Below are 21,775 nucleotides of genomic sequence, written 5' to 3' on the forward strand. Positions count from 1 at the left end.
CTGTGGCAACAGCAAATCCTTGCTGCGCCAAAGACAGAGCAAACTGCAAAATATCGAACAAGTGAGCCCTCAAAGGGTCAATAGCCTTCTCCCTACACCAAACAACAAATTTAGACCACCTATACGAATAGATGGACTTGGTGGAGTCACGCCTGGCCGAAAGAATGACATCCACCACATTGTGAGGGAGAGAAAAGGAATTCAGGTTACCCCGTTCAATCTCCAGGCATGAAGGTGTAATGTTTGGAGGTGGGCGTGTAGAACCTGCCCCTCCATCTGAGAGAGGAGATCTGCCCTGAAAGGGAGACGGAGCGGCGGGTGAGAGAAGAGGTGGAGTAGATCCGTGCACCACACCCTTCTTGGCCACTCCGGGGCGACCAATATGACTTGGGCCCGGTCCTGGCGAATCTTCCTCAGAACCCAAGGAATCAAGGGTATGGGAGGAAACGCGTAAAGGAGTTGACTTCCCCAACTCAACTGAAATGCGTCCCCCAAAGCTCCTTGCATCGGATGCTGGAGACTGCAGAATGACAGGCAGTGAGCATTCTCGCAAGTGGCGAACAGGTCCACCCGAGGAGTCCCCCACATCTGAAAGATGTCGTGAACAACCTCCGGATGGAGCCTCCACTCGTGGTCGGCAGAGAACTGTCGACTGAGAATGTCTGCACGTACGTTCAGAACTCCGTCCAGATGATTTGCCATTAGACAAATCTGGTGGTCCTGAACCCAGGACCAGAGACGCAGAGCCTCTCTGCAGAGACACTGCAACCCTACTCCTCCCTGTTTGTTGACATACCACATCGCGGTTGTGTTGTCCGTCAGGACTTGAACCGACTGACCGCGAAGGGAAGGGAGGAAGGCCTTGAGCGCCAGACGTATCGGCCGCAACTCTAAAAGGTTGATGTGAAGCAACCTTTCCTCTGGAGACCAAATCCCTTTGACCTCCTGATCCCCCAGATGAGCACCCCACCCTAGAGTGGAGGCATCCGTTATCACTGTGGCCACCGGTGGAGGCAGTTGAAAAGACAGATTGCCTTCCACGCCCCACCAAGTCAAATCCGCTGCAGTTTCTCTGGAGATCCTCACTGACTCCCTGAGATCTCCGTTGTGCTGATACCACTGCCTGCGGAGGCACCACTGGAGTGCCCTCATGTGCCAGCGTGCATGGTTGACCAACAGAATGCAAGAAGCCATCAGACCGAGCAGACGAAGGACCTTCAGGACTGGAACAACCGCTCCATTGTAGAATATTGGAATAATTTCCTGTATGTCGCGAATCCTTTGAGGAGGAGGGAATGCACGACATACAGTTGTGTCCAGTACCGCACCTATGAACAGGTTGCGCTGGGAGGGCACCAGGTGAGATTTGGGTACATTTATCGAAAAACCCAACATGTGCAACAACTGAGTTGTCTCTTGCAGATGACTGAGCACCTTCTCTGGCGACTCCGCTTTGATCAGCCAGTCGTCCAAATACAGGAATACAGGTATCCCCGACCTCCTGAGAAGTGCTGCCATCACCTTGGTGAAAACTCGAGGCGCAGTAGTAAGTCCAAACGGAAGGACCGCACACTGGTAGTGTTGCGACCCCACCGTAAAACGGAGATACTTCCTGTGCGACTTCAGGATGGGGATGTGGAAATAAGCATCCTGCAAGTCGATCGACACCATCCAGTCTTCTTCCAACAGCGCTTGAAGAACCTGCGCAAGAGTGAGCATCTTGAACTTTTCTTGTTTCAGATACAATTTCAAGATCCTGAGATCCAGGATTGGTCGAAGTCTGTCATCCTTTTTGGGGGATCAGGAAATTCCGGGAGTAGCACCCCTGACCACTCTCCTGCTCTGGAACCACCTCTATCGCACCCTTTCTGAACAGTGCCAGGACTTCTTCCTGCAGGAGAAGCAGGTGGTCCTCCGAACAATAACCTTGGCAAGGAGAGTAATTGGGAGAGGAACTCCTGAAAAGGAAGTGCATACCCATTTTCTACGAGAGTGAGAACCCAAAGATCTGATGTAACCGATTCCCAATCCCGTAGAAAATGAGTAAGCCGACCCCTTACCGGACCCGCATGATCCGGAATGGTGGATCTAGGGCTGCTTTACTGAAGTAGGTGGGGGGTGGGTATTAGAGGAGGAAGTAGAGGAGGAGGAGGCCTGACGTCCACGGGCACGACCCCTTTGTCTACCTCTGTATGACTTATACAAAGGGTTCAGTTGTTGTTGCTGTGGTTGGATTTGTTTATAGGGACGAAAAGTGGACCTCCCAAAGCCTCTGTACTTCCTGGTGGAAGAGCCTCTAGTTTGCAGGCCCAAAGATCTAGCCGTCGCCCAGCTGTCTTTGAACCTCTCCAATGACGCATTCGCTTTCTTTCCAAAGAGGCCAGTGCCGTCAAAAGGCAAATCCATAAGAGTAGCCTGAACGTCAGCTGAAAACTCAGAAGATTTTAGCCAAGCGGCTCTTCTGGTGGCTAATGAAGAACCCATTATCCTGGCCACAGAGTCCGCCGTGTCCATGCCACTTTGAATAACCTGGCGGGCTGCAGACTGAGTGTCAGAGACAACCTCATTAAAGTTCTTTCTATCTTCCTCCGGAAGCTTAGTTGACAATTGCTTTACCGAATCCATTAAGGCATGCACGTATCTGCCCAGCAAGCAAGTAGCATTCGTAGACTTCAGAGCCATGCTACCTGATGAGAAAACCTTTTTAGCAGTTTCATCCAATTTTTTTGAGTCGTTATCTCCAGGTACCTGGGGAAAAGAGCCTGCTGACCTGTTCGAAAAAGCGGCTTGCACCACCGACTCTCTGGTGAAAGATGTGAAGTCAAGAACTCAGGGTCACCAGGTGCTACCCTATATCGCCTCGCCACTGATCTGGACACCGCAGGAGCAGATAATGTTTTTTTCCTGACTTCCAAAATTGGTTCTGTCAGAGCCTCCGTGAATGGCAGAGTCGGCTCAACAACTGAAGAAGGAGACTGTAATACCTTCCTGAGGATATTAGGATTTGAACTCCACTGAAGGTAAAGTCAAATTTAGCAGCTCAGCAGCCTTTTTAATAACCACATGGTATGGCACCACATCCTTAGAGGGTGCATCCGAAACTGCAGGCAACCCCCATTCTGGAGAAAGTTCTAGATCACTTGCACTATGGAGATCCACAAAAAAATCCTCCTGCTTCTGAAGTTCTCCTTCCTCTACATTAGGGTCCTCATTTTCCTTCTCCTCCAGGAGACGTTGGGCTCTACGCCTCGACCACTCCATACGAAGTAAAGTCGTCGGATCCGGTAATGACTCCGACGTAGCCGGCCTCGAACGAGGAACCGGAACAGTTGGAGGATGGGAAGCCGGAACCGTCGTCGAACCCCGATCCAAATCCCGAGGTCGCTCCGGAGCCGGTGAAACCGTGTGCGGGGTCGATGACCTCGGCGGCGCCGTACCGAGCCAAGGTGGATATGGCGTCGGCATAAACGCAGAAAAGGCGCCGGAGCATATGCTTGAGGGACACCCAAGTTACAGGACCCATGGGACCCGCAGGTGCTCCAGAGGGGTACATTGCCCTCGCATATACGCCAAACATGGCATTAAGAAAATGCGAAGGGTCCTGACCATGACCAGGAAAAGGAGGGTACGAACCCAATGGCTGCCCCGAAGGAGGCTGCTCTGGATTCGGCTCCTCTTGACCCTCTGGGTTATCCACCGGAGTCGGTGCCCGAGGGATCTCCACGTCTTCTTCATGCTCCGAAGACTGACACGAAATCCGGATTCGGTTCCAGATCCGGATCCGGAGATTTTTCTCGAGATCTTGCAGGCGAAGTACCACCTTCAGGCTCACAAACAGGAGAAGGAGACACAAAATCCTTTTTAAGTCTTCGAGAAGAAGACTTCCTCTTCGAGTCCGATGACCCAGAATGATGCCTTGAACTATGCTTCTTCTTCTTGTGCTTTTACTTCGAGGAACCCGAAGCATGTCCCGAAGCCGACCTCGATGCCGACTCCGACCTGGCCCTCCACCTCGATCGTGACCTCGATAGCTACTTCCATCGTGACTTCTGCATCGATCTCGAGCGCCTAGACCTTGATCTCGAAGATCTCTTGGCTTCTTTACCTTTCACCTTTGCCAGCAGAAGTTTTGACTCTCGTTCTCGTAGAGCCTTAGGGTTCAACATTGAAGCAGGATCGACAGCCTTTGACATCATGGTCTGAACCCAGACACCACAAACAATCGTCGTGAGGATCTGTCATAGTTATCATCCGGGCACACGAGCCGCACTGCTTAAACCCAGTCTTCTTCGACGACATCTTCGATGAAGAACAGAAACACAGTAACACACAAATAGTAACAAAGTCACTATCTGAATCATAGAAGATCCCAGAAACCGTTAGCGTCGACTACGCGGAAAAAAGGGAACTGATGTCATCACGCCGACGTAGGCCTAATATGGGGTCGGTGACGTCAGACGGAGTCGCGCGCGATGCCGTGCTCCTATGACGTCGTCCACGCCGGCCTGCTACAAAGAATTTTCCGAACGTTGCTGACGCAAGGGGGATATTCACAAGGTGAGGAATCCACTGGCAGATGTATCCATCAGAACAACAGGGCCTAGGGAGCGCGGGATTTCCTTGCTATATGGTGCGTTGTGAGGTGTCCATCCACAGCCAGTACAGCGTGAATCGCCCTTGAGATTGTTCGGGAACACAGGAAAGCAACAGTCAGTATTACCCCTCAGAGCTTTTAAATGGCCTGACTCATACCTAGCATATTACCAAAAGTAGAGGCTAAGGATCCATCCGGCTGGCCGACACCCGGTGCCTCCGGGACACTGACGGGCGCAGACGGGCTTACCTTGTATTTGTATAGTGTATTTGTAAAGCGCATGCTGTCGCTCCGAAAGGAGCATCCTGGCGCTGAAAAAGTGTATCGTACAGTGCTAGGGGACTAGATAGAGGCCATTACAAAGACATCAGATAGATTGTTAGTCCATGTCTTCAGTTGTTTCCTAAAAGCATTCTCAGAAGTTGTGAGTCTGAGTTCTTTCGGCATGACATTCCAAGCCTTTGATGCCAGAACAGAAAGAGTCTTTCCCCCTTTTGTTTTGTAATGGAATCTGGGGATGGTAATTAAATTTCCACCTGAAGATCTCAGATGTCTGGGGGGTCATAACGGGTGTAACGTCTTGAGAGGTACTTAGGTCCTATCTTATTAAGGGCTCTGAATGTTGTTAAAAGGATTTTGAATAAAATCCTCTTATGTAGTGGCAGCCAATGTAAACTCTTAAGTGCAGCGGAAGCAGAGGATCTTCTTGGTAATTTAAGTACCAATCTGGCCGCCGCGTGTTGCACACTCTGTAATTTTTTCAGCGTTGATTTACGTGAAAGAATGAGGGCCACTGCCACCGTCTTTCTAGAATCAATGGGCAGGAAATCGAAAAATTTCTTCAGAGATTTAATAATACTGAAGCTACTTCCTGCTACATTCCTTACATGTTGATCAAACTAAAGAGCCGAGTCGAACAATACTCCCAGGTTTCTGGCTGTTTCAACTGAGTGAGGAGGTGCGGGAGAGTCCTCAGGCCACCAATCCTTAGGGCAAAAATGGACATCTTTACTTATAGGGAGAATCTCTGTCTTATTAGCATTACTCTTTAGGTGGTTATTATCCATCCATTTAAAGACTTCCGTCAAGCAATTCTTTAGATTTAGTTCTGCATTGGTGGAGTTCTTGTCCATGGAGACAATCAATTGAGTGTCATCGGCATACGATGTCACAAGTATGCAGTATGACTCTATCAATGCAATGAGGGGGACCATATAAACATTGTACAATAAAGGACTCAAAATAGAGCCTTGTGGGACTCCAGATGGCACTCGTTTTTCCCTAGAACAAAAGGGACCCAATGAGACCGTTTGGGATCTGTCTGACAGGAATGATGTTATCCAAGCCAAGACAGTTCCTGTTATACCTATGTGTCTCAGCCTTTCAATTAGGATTTCATGCTAGATGGTATCAAACGCTGCTGTGAGGTCCAATAAAATCAAAACAGCTTTCCTACCCTCATCCTGCAAGAATTTAATAGAGTCAGTAAGTTCCATAAGAGCTGTTTCAGTTGAATGACTGGGCCGGAAGCCTGACTGCTGAGGGTGAAGGATGTTATGGGTTTCAACAAAGTTTTTTAATTCTAGATATACCATCTGTTCCGTTATCTTCCCCAGAACCGGAAGGAGAGAAATTGGCCGGAGATTCGAAAGATCAGTGGGGGATTTATTAGTCTTTTTCATTAAGGGTTTAACAGTAGCTTTTTTCCATTCAGAAGGCACTATCCCCTGACTGAGTGAAGCATTGACCTTCGAATTAATAAGAGGGTTGACTATGTCGATCATCAGATGAAGTATTTGGGGAGGGCAAGAGTCTGTAGGAGCTCCTGATTTGCAAGTCAAAATGGTCTCCCGAGTTTGAAGAAGGGGGACCGATTGAAAAGTACTTAAAGTGGGATCCTTAGTCTCACGCAAATCCTGATGACTCAATACGGAAGAAGGGCAGGGAGTAGGAAACTCCTTTTGTAAAAGCTCGATGTTCTCTTCAAAAAAATCAGCAATCTGATTGCAGAGGCCTAAGGAAGGTGGAATTTCTTGTTGGAGCATTTTAGGGTGGGTAAAAGACCTCACTATAGAGAATACAGTTCTCTGCTTTTGCTGTGCCTCATTAATAGCATTCACATAGTAGTCTTTCTTTGCCTTTTTAACACTGGCCAGGTAGGATTTCCTATGTTGTATGTACAGTGTTTTAGCCGCTTGATCATATGATTTCCTCCATTTACGTTCACTTTTTTTGCATAATAAATGCTTATCAGTCAGCGTCTGGGAATACCAAGGGGCATTAATTTTTACTCCTTTTACCTTTACTTGGGGGACGTTTGGGTGGGACGTGATCTATGATGACCTGTTGCATCCAAGAATGGAAATCTATAGAATCCTGGGACACATCACCGGACGAACTAGGCGCCTGTAAGTGCTGCGGTGGATTAAGCTTGATGTTATCAGCTACACCTTTCCAATTTAAATTGGTTACGGGTAGCAGATTGATCCTAGTTCTTTTCCCTGGGCAGGAGATACATATATTGAAAGGGATCAAACAGTGATCTGTCCAAATTTGTGGGACCGGAGGAAAGATTTTCAATGGGGCAAAATTGGAACATATGCAGGGCTCGACAAATCCGAAAAATGGTACTAGTCCTGCTGGTCTAGTACCATGGAAAATCCCCTCGACCTGACTGCAACCCACTTGACCTCCGTCTCTGAAAACGGAGCAAAAGTGACAAGATAACAAGATTTAAATGCATCTTTATTGCTCATTCCCTTTATGAGCAATAAAAATGCCTTTAAATCATGTTATCTTGTCACTTTTGCTCTGTTTTCAAAGACAGAGGACAAAAGTTAGTTTGACTTCCTACTCGCCAGAAAGGGCGAGTAGGACCTAAAAATAGCTCGTCCTCATCCATTCTCCCTCGCAAATGCGAGCGGGCGAGTGGATTTGTCGAGCCCTGATATCCCATCCAGAGTATGTCCGGCAAGGTGAGTAAATTGCATCACATATTGATGTAAACCGAAAATATCCAAGGTCTGATAAAAATTGATAGCAGAGGTGTCGGTTTTAGATTCTAACTGAAGGTTAAAATCACCCAGAAGTGTGAATTTTGGGTATCGCAACAGAAGCTGTCCTAAGCTATCGCTAAGGGAATCTAGGAATGAGGAAGCATTACCCGGAGGGCGGTAGATCAGGCCCCCCGAAAAAGAGGAGGATGAGTTTAACATAATAGAGAAACCCATTCCTTCCACTCCCTTCAGGGGCCCTAGATCAAATGTGTGGCACTTCAAGGAGCTTTTAAGAATTAAAGCCACGCCTCCACCTCTTCCCTTCCCTTCTGTCTATCCTGCCTCAAAATACTAAATCCCGAAGGAAGGGCAGAGACTAAATCAGGATTACATGCATCATTTAGCCATGTTTCTGTTATAAAAAGAACATCCAGGTCCCGATCAAGGATTAGGTCCCTGATATCCTGACTATGACACCCCAACGAACGGGCGTTGATCAGCCCTCCCTTCAATTGGGTGGAACTTATCCTAGTATTGTCTTTTCCCGAAACGAGCTCGAGGGAGGGCCACGGTGTGGTCCATCTGCAGGTTCGGCAGGAGAAAGGGCCCCAGATTTGTACCATAGGAGCGCCGCAGACGCACTTACCAGGAGTCTTGAGCCTATAGAGGCCATTTCACGTGTAAGTTAAAATGGTAGGTCCGGAGCGAGTGGCATGTTGTGCGCTTATCCCGGGTGGGCTTTCCTTTGGCTAGCCGCCGGCGCGCCCGCTGCGCTCGTCAGCTGCACTGCCTAGGTTGAGTGTTCATTTTATAGTGAATAAGGAGGGCGGGAGGCAGCAACCAACTAGAGCGCTACCCGGTAATCCGCCCAAGATGGCGGTTACCCTTTGTGAAAGTGTGGAGCAGGGTTCGCGGTGCAATGCTGGCGAAATAGCTTAAAAGTAGGAACTAAAACCTTAGTTTCACAATGCTCCCAAATTTAAAAAGAATAAAAGTAACAATTATTAAAATGCTTTAAAATGCTGTGGCAACCTAGAACCCCCGGCTTTCCGCCTCTGGGGAACGTAAATACACTTAATCTGTGCACATTAGGCACGCCCGCTGCATTCGACCGCTGCACGTCCTCGGAGGCATCCGGAAGATATAGGGGAGAGGAAGTGAGTCAGAGGGCGCTAAAGTCTAGCGTGCTGACCCCAGTTACACCTAAGATGGCGGCCGCACTGCAAGCAGCGTTTTAAACAGAGTGCAAAGTCAGGTATGGCTAAAATATTAAAAGACTTGCTTCCGTGTCAGTACAACAGGAATTTAGACAGTAGCTTTGATATCACACTGTCGACAGAGTTGAAATAAAACAGTAGCTTCAATGTCACACTGTCACAGAATAATTAAAATACAAAGCATAGATCGCAAATGTATCAGCTAACCTAGCGTGCGCGTTCCCGGCTGAGCCTCAGGAACAGGTCTAAGGCGGCGCTTGAAGGAAGGTGTTTTATGGTCAGAGGGCGCTAAAGACTAGCGTGCTGACCCCAGTTACACCTAAGATGGCGGCCGCGCTGCAAGCAGCGTTTTAAACAGAGTGCAAAGTCAGGTATGGCTAAAATATTAAAAGACTCGCTTCCGTGTCAGTACAACAGGAATTTAGACAGTAGCTTCGATATCACACTGTCAACAGAATTGAAATAAAACAGTAGCTTCAATGTCACACTGTCACAGAATAATTAAAATACAAAGCATAGATCGCAAATGTATCAGCTAGCCTATCGCGCGCGTTCCCGGCTGAGCCTCAGGAACAGGACGACGCGCTGCTCTACCTGGCGGATCTGGCGGATTCAGGCCCCAGGTGCCTGAAGGTCCTCTCGGCTTTTGAGGAGGTCTCCGGACTTCGTCTTATTGCAGCCAAGTCCACTCTGGTCCTGCTACACCCCTCCAGGGGCAAGTGCTATTGTTGTAGATGATTCTAGGACTGTAGCAAATATTCCTGCTGTCATGCCCTTATGTGGTTATATCAAATCATACCCTTATATAGGCATAAGAATCCTACCCATATTAAGACATAGCCAATGCAGTCCAAATACGGCAAGGCTACTCCCATAGACTCCTAGAAAGCACAACGCGTTGTTAAACAGACCAAGCCTCCAGCAGCCCGGGAATTTCCCCATCTTCTGTATTGATTTGTCCTAGAACTCCTGGAGTCCTGAAAGAACTGAGAGTTCTTAGTGACGTCTTATGTCCCACCTTACGTCAAACTCGGCACCTTCCAGGTATAAATATACCAGCATCTGCCTTAAGCAACACACAGTGGTTTGGAGCAGATCGGCTATCTACTTGCCCGACGCCCTGCTGATATGAGTGCCGAAGGAAGCCGACCCTCCCTGCTGACGCACAGAGACTCTGTCTTTTCTCCTGCCGAGAAATCCAGCTCCAGTGTTTCCCTGTCACCCTTGCGGGTTGCTGGGAGATCGAGTCCTGAGAAAGAGATACAAGACCTCCTTCATTCTATAACCAAGGTACGGAGCTGATTAGACCCACAGAGACTTCTTGATTCAGATTCTTGGCAAAAACTGTAACTCATCTACTCCTACCCTGTACTAGGCTTAGGTTAGGTACACTGGGGTAGGCGCATCTTAGAAACACCAGTTGAGTACGTTTAGTCATTATTTTATCATTGTATGTATTTTATCCATCTTATGGCTTTGAAACCATATACATGCTTTTACAGTATTATTACATAATACTCATTTTACTGTACACACTTTACTTTATGACAAGTATTGCAATTGTAGCAATTCACTTCTCTTGCATGAGAAAGTAAACTGCTCAATAAATACCCTTTTTTGAAAACGCCCGTCTCTCTATTTCTCTGCACTCCTGGTGAAACTAAGCATGCACGATTGACTGAGTAAAATAGCTATCTATTGTTTCCGCGACTCTGGGGATATACTCCTTATTCTGGGGGAGCAAAGTTGTCATGTTTATGCAGTTGTCAGAAACTAATCCCTTCTGGTCTATTCAGGGAAGTTAACACCTTGTTTACTCAAGAAAGTTTCTAGTGACCTCTGAGCTAGCTGGCATTTCATAATTAAGTCTAACATATTCAATAGAGACCTAGTCAACCTCAGTCCTACGTCTACACTATCGTTTATGTTATTCCAATGCGCAGAGCCTATTGGAAATATAGGAACTACACTACATGGCGCCCAACGTTTGGTAAGGCGATAATTTAATGCTAGATACTAGAGTAACTCCGTCGTGCTTTTCACACAGACCCCTTTTTCCGTAAAAACTCCAAATAGACGTCTGGAGTGGGTAAAAGGTTAATATCCGCCAGAACTTATTAGGAAGAGATTCCTATGTATTAGTTTTTGGTTTAGTCAACGTTGAAGGATACAGTGTTCCAAAATATTGTGCACCTTGTGCATCTTTGTTTCCTAGAATCTTGCTCTGCAAACTTTCATTAAACAATGTCAACTAACGGCGACAACAACGAAACCTGTGGAGCTGCAGTAGATGCGACTCAACCAGGTTTTGACATTACAAGGTTTAATGAAAATGACCTGGATGCGAAAAACATCCCGGTAAATGTAAGGAAAAGTGGAACTATAAAACTTATAGAAAATGGTGTATCATCGAGAGGTGGTACAGTCATATTTGTGGTAGAGGCACATGAATGTCGGCAGACAGAGGTATTCTATTCTTGGATACATTTTCCAGCAGCAAATGCTGTAACACACGAGTTCCACTACTACAAAGCAGGGGAACCTCCAGAGGAATACACCCCTTTCGAGGATGTTGAAATTCCACTAACTTACCAAGAGCATGAGCTCTGGTTTAATGGCGCCCTAAAACATCAAAATCACATTACCAGGCTCGGTCCACTAGGTAGACCAGGAGCCACATGGCCGGTTCTAGCCAGCTATACACCACATCCTGACATTGAATAAATGTCAGACAGAGAACTTTTAGTTCAGCTAAAATAACTAATTAACAGACCAGAACTCTGCCACGCCACGGACCTCTTTAACCACGGACCTCACGGAGAATCCTTCCTGCTGAGCCGCTGCTGCTCGCCGGACCCGCTGCGCGGGTCCCGCTTCGCGGTCTCAGCAGTGTGGGGAAGCTTGCTTGGGGCTTGTTAGGAACCGGCAGGGCTGCGAGGGTAGAGCGGGTGGACTCGAACTCCCAGGAGTCCCCGCGCGCCCGTGACAGCTGGGCTCCTCTCCCTGCCGGCCACGCCCCCATCGTTTGCTTGCTGATTTAAGCATCCTTCAGCCCCCACACCAGCGGGAAACAGACCAGAACTCTGCCACGCCACGGACCTCTTTAACCACGGACCTCACGGAGAATCCTTCCTGCTGAGCCGCTGCTGCTCGCCGGACCCGCTGCGCGGGTCCCGCTTCGCGGTCTCAGCAGTGTGGGGAAGCTTGCTTGGGGCTTGTTAGGAACCGGCAGGGCTGCGAGGGTAGAGCGGGTGGACTCGAACTCCCAGGAGTCCCCGCGCGCCCGTGACAGCTGGGCTCCTCTCCCTGCCGGCCACGCCCCCATCGTTTGCTTGCTGATTTAAGCATCCTTCAGCCGCCACACCAGCGGGAAACAGACCAGAACTCTGCCACGCCACGGACCTCTTTAACCACGGACCTCACGGAGAATCCTTCCTGCTGAGCCGCTGCTGCTCGCCGGACCCGCTGCGCGGGTCCCGCTTCGCGGTCTCAGCAGTGTGGGGAAGCTTGCTTGGGGCTTGTTAGGAACCGGCAGGGCTGCGAGGGTAGAGCGGGTGGACTCGAACTCCCAGGAGTCCCCGCGCGCCCGTGACAGCTGGGCTCCTCTCCCTGCCGGCCACGCCCCCATCGTTTGCTTGCTGATTTAAGCATCCTTCAGCCGCCACACCAGCGGGAAACAGACCAGAACTCTGCCACGCCACGGACCTCTTTAACCACGGACCTCACGGAGAATCCTTCCTGCTGAGCCGCTGCTGCTCGCCGGACCCGCTGCGCGGGTCCCGCTTCGCGGTCTCAGCAGTGTGGGGAAGCTTGCTTGGGGCTTGTTAGGAACCGGCAGGGCTGCGAGGGTAGAGCGGGTGGACTCGAACTCCCAGGAGTCCCCGCGCGCCCGTGACAGCTGGGCTCCTCTCCCTGCCGGCCACGCCCCCATCGTTTGCTTGCTGATTTAAGCATCCTTCAGCCCCCACACCAGCGGGAAACAGACCAGAACTCTGCCACGCCACGGACCTCTTTAACCACGGACCTCACGGAGAATCCTTCCTGCTGAGCCGCTGCTGCTCGCCGGACCCGCTGCGCGGGTCCCGCTTCGCGGTCTCAGCAGTGTGGGGAAGCTTGCTTGGGGCTTGTTAGGAACCGGCAGGGCTGCGAGGGTAGAGCGGGTGGACTCGAACTCCCAGGAGTCCCCGCGCGCCCGTGACAGCTGGGCTCCTCTCCCTGCCGGCCACGCCCCCATCGTTTGCTTGCTGATTTAAGCATCCTTCAGCCGCCACACCAGCGGGAAACAGACCAGAACTCTGCCACGCCACGGACCTCTTTAACCACGGACCTCACGGAGAATCCTTCCTGCTGAGCCGCTGCTGCTCGCCGGACCCGCTGCGCGGGTCCCGCTTCGCGGTCTCAGCAGTGTGGGGAAGCTTGCTTGGGGCTTGTTAGGAACCGGCAGGGCTGCGAGGGTAGAGCGGGTGGACTCGAACTCCCAGGAGTCCCCGCGCGCCCGTGACAGCTGGGCTCCTCTCCCTGCCGGCCACGCCCCCTAGGTCACCCAAGAGCATTTCATAAGGAGCCGTCTCTCCCGCTGCGCGGGAGCGCGCGGGAGGGCGCCGGGAGAAGCCCGGGACAAGGACGGGACCGTCTGTGGCCGTCCGGGGCCGTAGGAGGCCGGGCTGGGCCTGACCATTTTCATCTGCCAGCGGAGGTCATAGTATATCATACAATGGACACGGCCACCGAAGTAGAAACTCCGGGGAAAAAACCCAGATTACGTAATGGATCCCTCGAGAATTACTTTCCCAAGAGGAGCGAGGGAGACAAGGATCTCACCTTAGCGGAGCGTAGGGCAGAGCGACGTCGCTCTGTAGAGAATATGAAACATAGACCCCTCACTGACAGCCTCCTTGAACTGAACCGGGAAGGGGACTCGATTGGCCCAAGTGAGGATAATATAAGTCAGGATGGTATCCCCTTACTGTTTCGTGATTTTGTAGCTACTCCTTGTCTGCCTGAGGATAATATCATAATTGTTTCACCCACCCCTAGTGCCAGTCGGGTGACTGACAAATCTAAATCTAGGAAGCAGAAAGCTAACATCTGTCCCGTCGCCCAGACCCATCGCCCGCCCCCAAGTAAAAAAAGAAGGAAACATAGGGTGGGTATAGGCAAAGCAAAAACACTACACGCTGAGTTTGGTAAGGGGTTTAAGATTCTGACCTCATCTGAGACGCCCACAGTGGTTGAGCAGGAACACACCCCACAGATAGTTGAGCAGGAGCACACCCCACAGGTAGTTGCCACACCGGGTCCCTGTCCAGTTGTAACAATCAGACAAGACGAGGTCCCTGATAACATCGGTAGAGCTACCCCTCCTATCACATCACCTCCAATTCCGGCCGTAGCATCAGCGAACCTGGAATTTTTGTTAAGATCCCTCCTCCTACCCATTAATGAGTCTATCAAAAAGGTGGAAATTAGATTAACTATATTGGAAGCCGCCATAACTAGTATAGCTGCCCAAACCAAAAATAAGGGAAGTGTGGTGGTACAGCCGATACCCCCTCCGAACACATCGCAAAGTAAATTTAGAACTACTCCCGCGCCTGCTCTGGCTAAGCAAACTAGTCAACCCCCGGGGGGAATGGTGCCCCCAACTCATAATATTCCGCCACCTAAACAACTTAAAACACCAGCTGCTGAGCTGGGAGCAGGGCCCTCGGGGGGAGTTGTGCCCCCAAACCATATTATATCGACACCAAAACAATCTAAAACACCAGCTATTGAGCTGGGTGCAGGGCCCTCTAAACCACCCACAAAGGCCCCATCGAGTAACAACCAAATTGTACAAGGGGACGAGGGCAGAAGTAGAATGACTCAGAAAAAGATCCCACAAGTAGAGATTCCCCCAGAAGCCGTGCCCTATGTGGTGATCTTAACGGGTGTCCCGCAATTATCAGAAAACAAGAAGGAGGGATTTCCTGACCTTAAAAACAAAATTATTCATTGGTTAAGGTTGCATAGGCCGATCGCACCTAACATAGACGGGGACATAGTTCATGTTAGGCGGATCAATTGGCTGGGGAGGAGAACTAAAGATATCGAGGGTGACCTCGTGGTGGTCAATTTTAGAGACCCCCGGGCAGTCGATTACATACTAAACTGGCCATCTGGAAATGGTGAAACCTGTGTTATACCACGGTCCTTAACTTATTTTTATCCCTGGACAAAAGTCACTAATTTTAAATATACAAACAGACCTCATGGCTACAGGCCACCCCTTATCCCCCCCCACAGCAGCAACCAATTTCAGCTTGGCCATCAGCTGACTAGGGTGCCTGATCTATACCCCCCGTGGTCTATGGTCCCCCATAGACACATGCTTAACCAGGGTCCTAGTATGAACCACCTGATGCCCTTTACCCCGTTGGATACCTTCAATCGGTTCTCCCAACTATCTGGGTTGGAAGAATGCGATTGAAGGTGGGGGCGAGGGGGTGGGGGAAATGGTAATGAACCTCTAGGGGATGAGGACTCTTGCCCTCGTTGGGGTAGCACCGCTAAAGAAGAGGGCAGTCTAGCTGTAGATCATATGGTGCCCTCCATTGTAACAATAGAGGATCCCAGACCAGCCGGGCCCGTGATGAGCACGGCTGGCTGTTCTGCAACCCTCGCTATAATAACTCAGGAGGGGGGGTGCCCTCCGACCAGGGTGGTTAAGGAGAGATTGCCCAAGGTGGGTTATACTTCTTTGCCGGGAGGGAGGAGGGTAATAAACCTCCTCTCTTGGAATATTGCTGGGCTAAGGCGGAATTTAGATATCCCAGAGTGGCACACACAAATTGAGCAGTTCGACGTCTGCCTGTTCCAGGAGACATGGAGTTTTGTTCCGCTACATAAATCGGGGTATACAACCCATTGTGTGCCTGCAGTAAGCAAGGGAAGGGGTAGACCTTCGGGCGGCCTGTTAGTATGGATAAAAATAGATCTGGATTGGGTGGTCACAAGACACAGTTGGGAGTGTAATGATATACTACACCTTTCGGTGAAAGGAGGGGAGGATGTTGGCAGGCTCGACCTTTTTAACGTTTATGCCAGAGGGACACAGGGTGACTCCCCCTCCTTGACCCTAGCTTCTCTGGATTTGACCCTAGCTGAATGCCCCTGCTCAGCTAAAATTCTGGTGGGGGGTGATTTTAATTGTACATTTGAACCTCTTCTCGGAGACGATCCCTTAGGGATCGAAGAGGAGGATTCAAATTGGTCCATTCCATCCCTTTCCCTGCCCCCTGTAAGGAAATGGTCGTCCAGAGCTATACAAATTAACGCACTGACAAGGGACCATAAATTAAGAGCCCTGAACGGCAGGACAATATCCGACCGCTCAGGGGCTTGGACCTTCAATAGACTTTCGGGCCCGTCCAGAATTGACTACATCCTGATAGATGTTGGATCCTGGCCGGACCTGATCGACATGGAGGTCGTCCCAAGCCAGGATAGTGACCACAATCCCCTGTGTTGTAAATTCTACTGGGGATTGCGGGAGGCCAGGCGCGGGGTGGTTAACCCAAAAATAACTAAAGAAGTTATCCCCTTTAATAATAACCGTAGGTTGAAATGGGATAGGGCTAGGCTCAATGAGGGGGATTTGGGAAGTATTAAAGTATTGGTTGAGGGCCTGTCTTCTACCCTAGATACATGGGTTGGTGAAGACAGGACCGCCAATCCCCAATACCCCACCCTTGACTCTGCCTATAAAAGGACAATAGACCAAGTTGGTCAATTTTTCATCTCCAAGAGGAAAGGTAATAGGGCTCCTGCTATACCCCCTACTCTCAGTAAAGTGTGGTATAATGACCGGTGTAAAAGCTCCAGGAAAAAATTAACAGAGGCTTTGCTTTCAGGGAACCCCCCATTGGTTAGAGCGGCCAGGAGGGACTACCAGAAAGCCTTATCATTGGCCAAAAAGGAGTGGGAGGAACAGCATTGGTTGGATCTTTCCAATGCTGCGAGTGGCAGGAACCCAAACCTTTTTTGGGAATTGGTCAATAGTTCAAGGCAGAGAAGATCGCAACCATTGGCTGATCATATAACCTGCCAGCAATGGTTTACACATTTTTCATCTCTTTATGGCGACTTAGATGAACCAACTAGCCCAGAGGTGATTAGCCAGGGTGCAGGGGTCCCCGCGGTTGAAAGCGATCTTATGTTCTCAACGGGTGAAGTAGTTTTGGCGATTAGACACTTAACTCCAAAAAAAGCCGCTGGGCAGGATGGGATCCCTGGGGATCTACTGTTGACGGATCCGGAGGCTTGGGCTAAACTAATTGCGATTGTTATGAATCTGATCATGAGGGGACACCAGGTTCCAGACTCCTGGAAGGGGGCCGAGGTAGTCACGGTGTTTAAGAAGGGGGCTAGAGATGACCCTGCTAACTACAGGCCCATTAGTCTGATAGATATAATTCAGAAAGTGGTTGGCAGGGTCATCATTTCAAGAGTAGGTGACTGGATAGAGGAGGCTAGTATCCTCTCCCACCTACAAGCGGGGTTCAGAAGGAGGGTAGGCACGATGGACCAGGTCTTTCGTCTGTTCGCCATATACTGGAAGGCGGTTGTAATTATGAAGGGTAGTTTGTATATGGCGTTCATTGATCTTAAAACCGCATTCGACCTGGTCCCTCGCAACAAGCTTTGGGGAACGCTAAGAGAGATGGGTTTTCCCAGTGGGCTTCTGAGCCTAATTGTTAAGCTACACGAGGGGAATTATGCTAGAGTGAGATGGGGATCCCAGGGTCAACTTACTGATAGGATTCCTGTGCGGCGAGGAGTGCGTCAGGGATGTGTTATGGCCCCGACCCTCTTCTCCCTATTCGTAAACGGAGTGGTGGACCATCTAAGGGGGGTGGAGTCGGATGCCCCATCCCTGGCGGGGGAGAGAATCCCCACACTTCTCTTCGCCGACGACACCCTATTGATTTCAAAATCCCCGGTGGGCTTGCAAAAACTCCTGGATCAGTTTAGCTCCTTCTGCACCATTAGAGGCCTAACTATCAACACATCAAAAACCAAGTTGATGGCCTTCGCACCCTCGAAGAGATTTAAAAATAATTTCGTGCTTAACAACGCCCCCCTTGAACTGGTTGAGTCCTTTGATTATCTTGGTGTCCGTATCAACAGTCACATGACCTGGAAGGACCATCTGTCCAAAATGCTACTAAACCATCAAAGAGTATCCGGGGTGACGCTGAAGGAGTTACGCGAGTCAACCAGCAAACCGGTCTCCCCAGTTATGACCATTTATGAGGGGCAGACACTACCTGCAGCACTTTACGGTTCGGAGTTGTGGGGGTTTGAAGGGATCTCAGACTTGATGACATCAGAAAACAACTTTTTTAGGAAAGTGGTAGCTCTTCCCACTTCCACCCCCTTGATCCCATTAAGATTAGATCTGGGCAGGAAATCTGTAAAGGATTTGGTGAGGCTCCGCCCGTTGCTATTTTGGTCCCGTTTACGAAGAACTGAAGAGCTGGCAAAGTACGCAGAAGGTCTAGATGAACTACTTTTACTGGACACTAGTAAAAAAATAGCATGGTTAAATAACCTGAAGGAATTGGTTTTTACTTTAGGTCTCGGTGAGGCATGGGAGTTGCAATCACCTCCACCGAAAGATGTCATAAAAAAACTATACTGGGACTGGGTACAGAATAATGTTATGCGGTCTAGGAAATTGGGCTCTCTTACTGACCAATTTTTGTCCATTAAGTGTATGCGTAAATTGGAATCCTTTTTAGATCTAATAACCATACCACTGGATCGTGCACTGTACCTAAAATTGCGATATGGGACGCTCCCGGTATATGAGTTTACGGGTAAATGGAAGAACTCAGTTACTAGCCCGCTGGGCTGCCCGGGTTGTGCGGCCCCTAAGGAATCGGTGGCTCACCTGTTCTTCGCTTGTCCAGCTTACAAAGGAGCACGGAAATTCTGGTTGAAACCCGTCTGTAGGGAACTAGGACTAAGGTGCCATAGCCAGGCATTACGTGTCCTTACTACAGACTCTTCATCTGCCAGTATGATCTGTGGGGTGGCTAAATTCCTAGGGAGTGCGTGGAGGACACGTTGCCGTTTGCTGAAACCTCTCACTAGAAAATCCACTAGCTAAGGACTATTTTTATTGCCAGTAAATTGTGAATGTTGTGGCACTGTTTCCATTGTATCTTATAATCTTTTATCTGTTTGAACTGTTTATATTGTGTTCTTTTATGGTGAAATTTGCCGAATAAAGATTACTCAACTCGAACTCGAACTAATTAAAATACATAGACAATTGGTACAATATGTCATGCGGACTTTAACAGTCCAACCTGCTGTAAAAATTCCACAGCACACCCCTCACCAGGGGAACACTAACAAAATTACACCACAGACTATACAATCAGTCATTGGTAAATTACCCGCAAAACGGAAACAAATTCCGTTCTGTTTAGCTCAAAAAATTACTCAAATAGAGGCAGTATTTCCGGATACTACCCCTCACGAAAAACACAGAATTCTGACAATCTGCCTACCAATGGGGATTGCACGACACGTGGAAGACTGTGACACTTGGGGAACAGTCTTTGCTTCAATCTACACAAAAACACAAGTTGTTCCGTCTATGGCGGTTATACCAGATGTACTAATACAGATTCAAAATGAATATGGACCAGAGCCTGCTTTAAATCTAGGTATGAAATTACTGAAAGACTTTAAGCAAGTCTCGTCTATACTACTAGCCAACATAAAAGGAGAAGCAGCATCGGTGGCGATCCGCCAATAATTAAAAGAAACAGATATAGAGAACAACCTTTTGAACTTGCCAGAATAATTGAAAAATCCTATGAAGAATTATGTAGAGACAGTTTGGGTGGGAAACCACTAAAACTACAACTAACAGAAAATCCTGAAATAGACTTTCATTAAAAATAATTTAATAACTCAAAAGAAGAATTGGGAGGGTAATAATCAAACCACTCCCAGAGAAAAACAGTTTCAGACTAGATGAAGGTCTCCCCAACGGAGAGATACATCTCCAGAGGAGGGGGGGGGCGGGGGGGGGGGGAGATTATTGGGGGTTGGCTATAGGTCTCCCCAACGGGAGCCCTTTGAAAAAAGATATAACCTTAGAAATAAGGAACATTTGAGAAAACCTGACAGATAAAGATATTGATGCACATCCCTCTCGATCTTTTCAGACTTCCTCACAGAAATCGGAAAGAAGAGGACGGTCAGAACATAAAGAAGAGCGCGTCAAGTCCAAAGACAAAGAACCTGCTCATCAAAGTAAAAAATTACAGTTTCCCAAAAAGAAGGTAGCCAGTATTAAAGTAAAACTTGCCGAGGATTCTGAGGACACAACTCAAGAACGGAGAATGGGCCCATACAATGCTAGACAGCGCAGCAGAAGTGACCATAGCTCGCAAGATCCTGATGAATCTTCTGGAGACAGTGGACATGAATGAATATATTCAAGTAGAAACTGCAGACACCAGAGTCAGTGTGCCCCATAAATTATATGAAATAACATTACGTATAGAGGGGGACAAAACTAGGAAAATAAGAGGTCTCTTCTGGGAGAACTAAAGGTTATGATATCCTTCTAGCAGAAAAGGACTGGCCACCAGAGTTTGTCAGGGAGTGCCCACATGGCGAAGACATGATTATGCCTGCCTTCTCAAATCACATTCCAATTCATAAAAAAATACACATATGCTAGAAAATGGGCAGGGGCCCAAGCTCCTGCATTATATAAAAATCATGTAGGATGGGATGAGGATTCTCCTCACCTTAACATCCAGTTAAAAAAATCAACCTACTGCACAAAGGCACTATCCTGTTAAGCAAGAAGCTAAAAAACAGGTCAGGGAGATTTTAGATCAACTTGAGTACCGGGGGGTGATTGAAACAAGCACCTCACAAATGAACAATCCTTTGTTTCCTGTACCCAAACCAGACAATTCATATTGTCTAGTGTTGGACTACAGACACTTAAACTCCTGTTGCAAAACATTTTCAGTACAAAATTCACACAGTGCAGCACTGATGAATAACATTGTGCGCAAAAAATGTAAAACGACATTAGATATTTCAAATGGTTTCTTCTGTCAAAACATTGCAGCAGCAGCAAGCAGGTATTTGACCGCTTTCTCCAGTATAGGGGCCCAAAAACAATTTTGTCGTCTCCCACAGGGATTCAAGAATAGCTCAGGATTATTTTCAGCCAGAGTAACAGAGTTACTACAAATGTATGATGATGAGGCATTATCCTATGTCGACGATATCTATCTAACAGACGATGACCTGGAGACACACTTGAAAAGAGTGAACACCATAATACTTGGGTTTGCATCTAAAGAGTACAAATTTAACTTTAAAAAGTCAAGAATTGCCCACCTCACTGTACTATTTTTAGGATATGAGTTTTCAAGTGAAGGCAAAAGCCTAGCAGACAACTTCTTAGAGAAGTGTGCAGTACTCCAAGCTCCAAAAACGCTGAAAAACTTACAATCAATTTTAAGTTTCCTGAATTTCGGAAGAACTTACATTTTAAATTATGCAGAGAGGGTTAAACCGCTCTACGAACTAATAAAACCTGATTTTAAAGCAATTAATTGGACTCCGAAACACACAGAAATGTTACTATCATTACAAACAGACATGTTAACTAAAACAAAACTGCAAACACGTGCGAACAAACGCAACCTTGTAATCCGAGTCATCCCAGGAAGATGCGGATTTACATACCTGACCTCTAATGAGGGAGAAACGGTACCAATAGCTTAGAAATCACACTTGTACACACAAGCTGAAATGAAATTCAGTTCCACTGAAAAGATTCTAACTGCGGTACAAACTGCTGTAGCAAAAGGAAGAGCCCTGGCACAAGGTAAACGCATAATAATCGTTACAGCGATACCTGCCTTAGAAGCAGTAACAAG

At 48.3% G+C, this 21,775-nt stretch overlaps 1 protein-coding gene across 3 annotated transcripts in view; it reads right to left on the reverse strand.

Moving 5' to 3' along the window:
* The window catches only part of POLK (DNA polymerase kappa), an 869,741-nt gene that overhangs the window by 743,283 nt on the left and 104,683 nt on the right, over positions 1-21,775 (reverse strand). The window lies entirely within an intron of this gene.

This window comes from Lissotriton vulgaris, chromosome 3_1, assembly GCF_964263255.1.
Source record: "Lissotriton vulgaris chromosome 3_1, aLisVul1.2, whole genome shotgun sequence".
In the NCBI taxonomy this organism is placed as follows: Eukaryota; Metazoa; Chordata; class Amphibia; order Caudata; family Salamandridae; genus Lissotriton; species Lissotriton vulgaris.